This window comes from Hylobates moloch, unplaced genomic scaffold, assembly GCF_009828535.3.
Source record: "Hylobates moloch isolate HMO894 unplaced genomic scaffold, HMol_V3 SCAFFOLD_22, whole genome shotgun sequence".
Taxonomy (NCBI): Eukaryota; Metazoa; Chordata; class Mammalia; order Primates; family Hylobatidae; genus Hylobates; species Hylobates moloch.
This window is the reverse complement of record NW_026652297.1, coordinates 45,903,670-45,903,899: the sequence shown is the minus strand read 5'-3', so window position 1 is coordinate 45,903,899 and position 230 is coordinate 45,903,670.

Here is a 230-nt window from a genome sequence, read left to right as displayed (position 1 = left end):
CACTGGGACCCCACTGGCATGCACCTGTCGGGCTGCAAAGGAGGTTTTTTTTTGTCTGCATGCAATCTGATTGGTTGGTGCCATGTCATATCGGGTTTTCTATATTCACATACATATTTTATATTAATATAAATATAATATTTATATTAATTTCATATAAATATAAATATAATATATAATATTTATATTAATTTCATATTAATATAAATATAATATATATTTATATTAAT